The 7,306-nt window shown below is 36.2% G+C and overlaps 1 long non-coding RNA gene across 1 annotated transcript; it reads left to right on the forward strand.

Moving 5' to 3' along the window:
• Positions 1-558: 558 nt before the first annotated feature.
• Positions 559-2,867, forward strand: LOC138340830 (uncharacterized). Its single transcript, XR_011213674.1, has 2 exons — positions 559-608; positions 2,550-2,867. It is a non-coding gene; the product is annotated as an uncharacterized lncRNA (long non-coding RNA).
• Positions 2,868-7,306: the final 4,439 nt, after the last annotated feature.

Genomic DNA, 7,306 nt, shown 5'->3' on the forward strand with positions numbered 1-7,306 from the left:
GGTTATTAATCTCCTTGTTTGATGTGTTAATTCTTTAGAATATCTTTGTTAATTATCCATTAATTTTAAGAAGGGGGCGTGACCAGTAGCTTAGGAAGTTTGTTTTAGTTATTGAATGTGCTAAGTATGAACGGAAACCATAATCGGATTATTAGTGGTGTTGTGTTGGTGCTTGGGCTGCTTTGATTTAAGAAAACTGCGGGAAAATTCTGTTTTGGCATTATGTATATGTTAAAAGTGATTATGATTATATACTCCAAAGGATGAATACAATAAGGTAGATGTGTTGCGAATCATAAAAAGAGTTATCGCTCGGTGTGTCGTTGCTTCGCTACTATGGTTGCCGAGACGGAACGGTTTTGGGAGGGGGCTGTTTAATATGATTCGTTGGGTTATATGTGTTATTGGTATTGCTGTGGATAATTTGGGTTGTTGTCGGATTGGGACGAAGTAAGGAAAATAGGGGAAGTGCTGCCGAATTTTCGTTAGATTATTAGCTAGCTTACAAGAAAGTAAAGATCGATGTTTATCTAATTGCGGCACGATTGTTGCTTATTATTGATTAATAGCTTGAGCAGTAAATATTGGACGTGCGGCTCGATTATACGGTATGTAACGCTGTCCCTTCTTTCTTTGTTTGGCATGACTTTTAAAAATAAGCGAATAACGGACAGGTTTGATACTTACCTCTAGAGCGTCTAGGTGACGTATATTCTTGCTTCCACAATTATTCCTCTATATATCAGCTATGTCTAAGGCTATGATGATCTCTCATATCTATGGTAGTGCTTCTTTGTTATGCCTCGTATTTTTTTTATACGTAGTGCGCATCGTGATCTAGAAGACGTAAAGAAATATTAGGCAAGGATGTTATTTCCAAATGTGATATTAAGTATGAGTTGGCTAATGTAAGTGCCATTAAATTTAAGTGAGGGATTAATTAGTGGCTAATTTGGATTGATTTAATCCAATGGGCCCCACCACTCAAGGCAAAAATTAAAAAGGGATCAGATTGTGGGCTGGCCTTAGTAGACAGGTGTAGAGGGGGGCTGCCTCCACTTCATACTATTAAATGAGGTGAAGAAATCCACTCCATGCTATATAAAGTGGTGAAGTGCATTGCTGCATATCTTCTTCTTCTTCACCACTTGTCTTAGGCAGCCATGGAAATGGAGAAACCAACCCTGCAACTCTTGGCCAGCAGCTGCAAATAATTTGGTTAGTAATCTCCTTGTTTGGTGTGTTAATTCTTTAGAATACCCTTGTTAATTATCCATTAATTTTAAGAAGGGGGCGTGACCAGTAGCTTAGGAAGTTTGTTTTAGTTATTGAATGTGCTAAGTATGAATGGAAACCATAATCGGATTATTAGTGGTGTCGTGTTGGTGCTTGGGCTGTTTTGATTAAAGCAAACTGCAGGAAAATTCTGTTTTGGCATTATGAATATGTTGAATGTGATTATGAGTATATACTCCAAAGGATGAATACGATAAGGTAGATGTGTTGCGAATTATTAAACGAGTTATCGCTCGGTGTGTCGTTGCTTCGCTGCTATAGTTGCCGAGATGGAACTGTTTTGGGGAGGGGGCTGTTTAATATGATTCTTTGGGTTATATGTGTTATTGGTATTGCTGTGGATAATTTGGATTGTTGTCGGATTGGGACGAAGTAAGGAAAATAGGGGAGGTGCTGCCGAATTTTCGTTATATTTTTAGCTAGCTTACAAGAAAGTAAAGCACGATGTTTATCTAATTGCGGCACGATTGTTGCTTGTTATAGATTAATAGCTTGAGCAGTAAATATTGGACGTGCGGCTCGATTATACGGTATGTAACGCTGTCCCTTCTTTCTTTGCTTGGCATGACTTTTAAAAATAAGCGAATAACGGACAGATTTGATACTTACCTCTAAAGCGTCTAGGTGATGTATATTCTTGCTTCCACAATTATTCCTCTATATATCGGCTATGTCTAAGGCTATGATGATCTCTAATATCTATGGTAATGCTTCTTAGAGTCATTGAGATTTTACGTTTCCATATCGTATTAAAGGTTCATAATCTTGATAAAACATTAATCTTTGGTAATACTCCTTGCTGGTTCACGTTGATTATTCTATTGAGTTATAAGAAATGATTTTAATTGCATATGGTTGCTCATAATATTCTGCTCGTGCATAGAGTCATTTATCATTTCACCGAGTACCGGGCCGGGTAATGTTCGTGCGGAGTTTCTTGCATATGTCACCGAGTTCCTCACTAGAGGGCCGGGTATGTATATTATATATATGATTGGTGATGAGGATGTTTATGATGATGATGATGATGGAGATGACATGATTATTATTTTGCCGAGCCCCTCACTAGGGAAGCTGGGCACCTTAAATGTTAAATATATGCATGATTTTCACTTAAAAAGTATATATGTAGCGATATTTTGTTTCGACTTGCCACATTGGTATCCTGTCATCTTTACCTTATGCTTTACATACTCAGTACATTGTCCGTACTGACCCCCCTTTCCTCGGGAGGCTGCATTTCATGCCCGCAGGTGTAGACGCGCAGTTCGGTGATCCTCCCGCCTAGGATATCTACTCTGCTGATTGGGAGAGCTCCACATATGTTTTGGATAATGGTCTGGACATGGTTTGTTTGGGATGTCCGCTTGTACAGGGGCAGCCTTGTCGGCTGCGTACATCATTGTGTATTGTGTAGTGGCAGCCTTGTCGGCTTACGTATGTTATTATGCTTTGAATAGTGGCGGCCTTGTCGGCTCGCGTATGTTGTTACGCTTGAATGGTTATGACTCCTTATGAGACAGGTCCTCTTTATATATATATGACGTTGGGGTTGGCTTGATTTGATTAAATTCCATATTGTCTTAGTTTCAGTTGGTTATACTTAGCAGGTTTGTATGTGGGTGTCCAAAACGGGCACTAGTCACGGCCCACCGGGTTGGGTCGTGACAATCATGCAGTAGTAAAAAGATTTTCCTTGCAACGTGGGCTATCACGAACCATTCTGTCCAAGAATTTTTTAAAAATAAGATTTGGAAGTGCCTCTGCGACGCATAGTAAAATCCCATATTTCATTGCGTTGTTTTTAAGTAAAATTTGAGTTGGTTGATTTTTCCAATAATTTTAGGGGTCTTTTGGGTAATTTGGGGGTGAATAATGGACGGTTATTAGACTGTTTTAAACCCATAAACTCAACAATAAAAGCTAAACCCTCAACTCAAAAGAAAATCTCTCCATTCACTCTCTCCAAAACATTATTGTTGAATCTTTGAAGCTCCTAGGAAGAAGATTTTACAAGTTTTTCACCATCAATATTGTGAGTTTTCATCATCAATTAAGGTATGTTTATTAAACCTTGAAATCTCTTTCTTCAAGGAGTTATTCCAATGATTTTCAAAGATAATTAATAACATGAATAGTACAATTTTGTGATCTAGCCATGGGTTCTTGCGTTAAAGGTTTTGAAACATTGCATTATGATTTAATTGATGTTAATTTGATCATTTAACCTAAAAACACTATAGACCCATCCAAACCGTGCAGTTCTAATTTTGATTATTTTATAGGTGAAGTTATCATGTCTGAATGCTTATGAATTCTAGGGTAGTTTTTGTTGGGCTATTCAATGATGTAAGATTCATATTGTTTTAATGAATAGGATGTCTTAGATTGAAAAATCTATATTGAATTGATATTTATAGATTGAGCACTATGATTTTTTGTATTGAATTGATGATCATGGCCATGGTTAAGGGCCTTTTAATATTGGATTGGATGATCAAGATATGGATTGAAGTGGTGAGAATCGATTGGTGGTACACTACCCTAATTTTCTTTATTTTCTGTAATTTAAGTCTCGAATTATGTAGTGATTGGTATGGTTCACATATGGTTGTGGTGCTATGTTCTTTACTTTCGAATTATGTGGCCTTTTCGGCATTAGTTTATGAATTGTATTAAACATAGCCTTGTCGGCATTACTTTATGAACAATGACATTATCATTTTAAGATTGATTATGATTAATATGAAGGAATATGTGATATATGTGTATGGTTGAGATTGAACTCTTCTAATTGATGATATATCATTATAATAGACTAGGGTGATGTCTCTAGATGTGTTACTAGTGTGTCTTTATAGGTTAACATGATCATTCCTACATGATACTTGAACAATATTGTATAGGTGATATAGAGATGATGTGTCTGTCTTGATAGGTAAACTATGTCCCTTAATTGATACATGAAGAATATGAATATGAACATCTTGACTTAGTAGGTTTATGTACATTTGTCTTGTATGTGTATGAATGAATATTGAATGAAAGACTAGGATCGGTAGACCTAAAATGGTGACCTTCTAATCATGACTAGTACATGGAACTTTAAGAGAAGGTTAACAATGAGCTATCCTTATAGACCTTGACTAGCAGCCCTTGTGGACCCATTCTTGGTAGGGGTATTATGAAATGGCAGGACAAAGATATGGTACGTTCTCATATACCATTAGCTGATTGAAATTACTCTTTGAGAACAAACGCTAGCACCGAGTGAACATGTTATGGCTTGTATCTCTACTTGAGAAGAAGACTAGAGTGCAACGTATCTCTACTTTAGAATGAGACTATAGTGCATTAAAGACATTCATATTCATGAACTATGTGTCTACATGGGATTTATCCTAGTTCTACCCTTGGCAAGTAGTCTATGTCGAATATTTCCTATTCTCATTATGTGGGATACATGTTAATGTTTGATAACTACTAGGAAGTTTAGGTAGTGGTATGGGACACTGTATAGACATTGGACGACTAGAATTGAAGATGATAGTAGTGAGTCCCTAGGTCTTCTCCAAGACCATTATGTCAAAGTCCTTAATTGACGAAGGTATCTTGAAGGGTCAAATGAATATAATGACTTAAGTAAAGGTACGTTAATGAAAAGGTAGATATCTAGGGTACCTTTAAGGGTTGCTTAGGTAGACTTGAAGAGGGTGTATGGGAGGTCTCTTCATGTTTTAATCAAGTTAATTTTAGAGTAACCTTAAGTGGTAAATATATGTTGAAAAATGGAATAATCTTATCTTAGGTATTCTAAAGGGTTATTTAGGTGTGCTTGAAGAGGGTGTATGGGAGGTCTAATCTGGTCTTACTTAAGTAGATCTTAGGATAACGTTTGGTGGGATGGTCATATGATATATGGCTTGAAATTATATTGATGCTATATTATGAAATGTGACTATATGTGTTTGTGTGGACTTGTAAGTGATTTTTATATTTGTTTTATGATGTTTTACTCAAAGAGAACATGTTTTACAAAAGTACGTTGATCATGATTTTACGCATTATGCAATTCTTAGTACAAGTGTTTGTACTAATTCCATACATTTTGTCTATCTCTAAAGGTGTAGGTGGCATTTAAGAGGAGTCACGAAGTTGAAGCTTCGATAAGTGTTCATTTAAGCAAAGAGTTGGTATGTCCTCATTATATTCGAGGACATCTTGATATTTATTTTTCCTTATTGAATGTATTGTAATAAACAAAGTTATTTTCCTATGTGTTGAAGTATGGGTCATGTCCCAATATATTCGTATGCCTAAGATGGGGGGGGGGGACATTGAGACTTAATGTAAGACCCCCAAAATGACTTAGGTGAAGCTAGAGCCTTACATGTTTTTCATGATGGTGTAAGGTCCTAAAATTGTCTTTAATGTGGTATACATGAAGTTAAGAGTTTAGGTGCATTAAATGGCAAGGGACGACAAAGACGTTCGACGATTAAGTCATCTATGTGCCTCATATGTGTTTTTATGTGATTCATGAGGGTATAAGGTCCATAAATGAGTTACTATAGTGTATATAGGCAGTGTATCAAGTTTCGTGAAGTTTGGAGGTGAAACGTCCAAGAACGCCCATGACATTCGAAAGGTGTTCCTTGAAACGACCTTGGGTGTCTATGTATGTTTTATCGAGTTTTACGTGTTCATGTTGGATGAAACTTATGTGGTAGGTCCTAAACTATTATGCAAGCATATTTAGGTTAGAAACGTCCGGGTACGACTCTAAATAGGACTGACAAGGGTCCCTGAAGGAGGACCCCAACTTGGAGCTCAACACTGCCAGGCAGTACAAAACTAGGTCCCAAACGACGGCCAGTCGACAAAGACAATGACCCTTTAATGGGTGGAGTCTATGGAGAATAAGGATGGAATGTTGGGGAGCAGCAGGAGCAACCATGATACCCCATCGACGGGGCATGATCTCAACCACGGACCGTCAATGGTAGGTCGTCGAAGGTGCTGTGAGGTTGCTGTCAGTGTTTGTTAAGGACTTGGGTTTTTGGGAAATTCACACAAAGTCTTATAAAATGTGTGGACGGTTTTTTTGATTTCTTATAGGTATTTTAAGAGTATATAAGTCATTAAACACTCATTATAACCCTAACACCTAATCAAAACACATTCCCTCTAAAAGTTCCTCCCAAAACCTCCATGAGAGTTCAAGGTGAAGATGGAGCTTGAAGATAATTCCTCAATGGAGTTTCTTCTTCTATTTTTATTGGGTTCTTCTATAAAGGTATGGGAGTTCTTTATCTAAGGTTTTCTATCATAATAGAGCCAATAAAGATGATTTTCAAAGTTTTGAAAAAGATGAAAAGTTCAATTTTTACTCTAAATCTTGGATCCTTCATAAATGGTTTTCAAACGTTAATATATGATGTAATTGATGTTTAATTTATGTTTTCCAATGAAATTATCCATGAACCCTTGACATTCACAAATCTCCCAATTTGACAAAAATATGGTTTATGAGATCGTATGTTGATATTTCTGAATTCATGTGTAGATCGTTATGGGCTTCTGATTCATGTATAGATTACGGTTAATTTGTTTATAATAGGCTGTTTCAAATTCTTCAATTGAATATTGTACATTCTTAGATCTATTGAATATTAAGCTTATTTGATTTATATTGACTTAAGGTTTATGAATTCAAATGTCGTTACATAAAGGCTTTTGATTTGTATAATGATTATAGAAAAAAAATTAATATCTAGGTTACATTAGATTGATGAATATGTAGTAATATGACCTAGCGTCATGAATGTTCTGTTAATTATATTGAATTTTTTGTTATGGCCACGGGTAAGGGCTTTATGATATCGAATTGGATGATTTAGCTTTTAAATTGAAGTGGTAAAATGAAGTGGGGGTATGATGCTCTAGTTACTTTTATTTTATGTTAATTAGACTTCATTTATATTTTGATTGGCATGGTCCACTTATGGTG

Source organism: Solanum lycopersicum, chromosome 1 (genome assembly GCF_036512215.1).
Source record: "Solanum lycopersicum chromosome 1, SLM_r2.1".
In the NCBI taxonomy this organism is placed as follows: Eukaryota; Viridiplantae; Streptophyta; class Magnoliopsida; order Solanales; family Solanaceae; genus Solanum; species Solanum lycopersicum.